Raw genomic sequence first — 1399 nt, 5'->3', positions numbered from 1 at the left:
GTAAAATCTGAGCTCAAGAGGGTAATCGATAAGCCAGAAGTTGATTATTTTAGGACACTCCTCAGAGACATTCACTGGACTGATGATTGCAGTGCTCATGGCATGAATGAAAAATATAACAGTTTACCTTATAAAGTGCTTACCTTATTTGAACACTGTTTTCCCCCAAAACTAACCAAGGTTACAGCAAATTCTACAAAGAAGCCATGGATTACTCAAGGAATAGGGGTATCTAGTAAAACAAAAAGAAAACTTTATTTGTCAATCCGAATCAGTTCTGATGTTGACGTTATAGCACATTACGAGAAATCCTGCAAAATATTAAAGACTGTAATATGGACATCACAGCAAATATATTACAAGGGGAAGATAGTCATATCAGATAACAAAATAAATGCAATATGGGCTATAGTGGAGACCGGTAGAACCAGACATGAAGAGGGGCAGATAGCATTAAGAGTAAATGATACATTGCTGACAGATGTGTATAGTGTTGCAGAACTTTTTAACAAACATTTTATGACTGTTACTGAAAAGATGGGGTTGTCAGGTTCTGTAGATGTTGCCGTGGAATACCTCAGACCAGAAATTTCCAGTAACTTCCATAAAACGAATTTGACCCTCACTACCCCAGCAGATATAATGTACATCATAAAATCTTTAAAATCAAAAACATCTAGTGGGTTGGTTAAAGAATGTAATTCTGAATTAAGTGACATATAAAGTTATCTGTGTAATCAGTCGTTTATCAGTGGAACATTTCCTGAATGGTTGAAATATGCTGAATATGCTTGGGATTACAGCTTGATAACCGAGCGAGGAGGCGCAGTGGTTAGACACTGGACTCGCATTCGCGAGGACGACGGTTCAATCCCGCGTCCGGCCATCCTGATTTAGGTTTTCCGTGATTTCCCTAAATCACTCCAGGCAAATGCCGGGATGGTTCCTCTGAAAGGGCACGGCCGACTTCCTTCCCCATCCTTCCCTAATCCAATGAGACCGATGACCATGCTGTCTGGTCTCCTTCCCCAAACCAACCAACCAACCAACCAATTACAGCTTGATAATAAATTCAACTGGGAGGAGCACACCACAGAACAGCTGAAGCGTCTTAACAAATCTCTATTTGCAGTGTGAATTATGTCAGACATAGAGGATATAAAAATGAAAAAGCTGGCATACTATACTTACTTTCATTGCATAATGTCATATGAGATTATTTTTTGGGGTAATTCATCAAGCCAAGCTAAAGTTTTCCACTCACAAGAACGTCCTGCAGAAGCCTGTTTAGGGAACTATGAGTACTAACTACTACTTCCCAATATATTTATTCCTTAATGAAATTTGTCGTTAAAAATATATCACTTTTTCAAACGTACAGCTCAATTCATGGAATCAA

This window comes from Schistocerca piceifrons, chromosome 5 (genome assembly GCF_021461385.2).
Source record: "Schistocerca piceifrons isolate TAMUIC-IGC-003096 chromosome 5, iqSchPice1.1, whole genome shotgun sequence".
Classification (NCBI taxonomy): Eukaryota; Metazoa; Arthropoda; class Insecta; order Orthoptera; family Acrididae; genus Schistocerca; species Schistocerca piceifrons.
The sequence above is the reverse complement of the archived record's forward strand: the minus strand, read 5'-3'. Positions refer to the sequence as shown.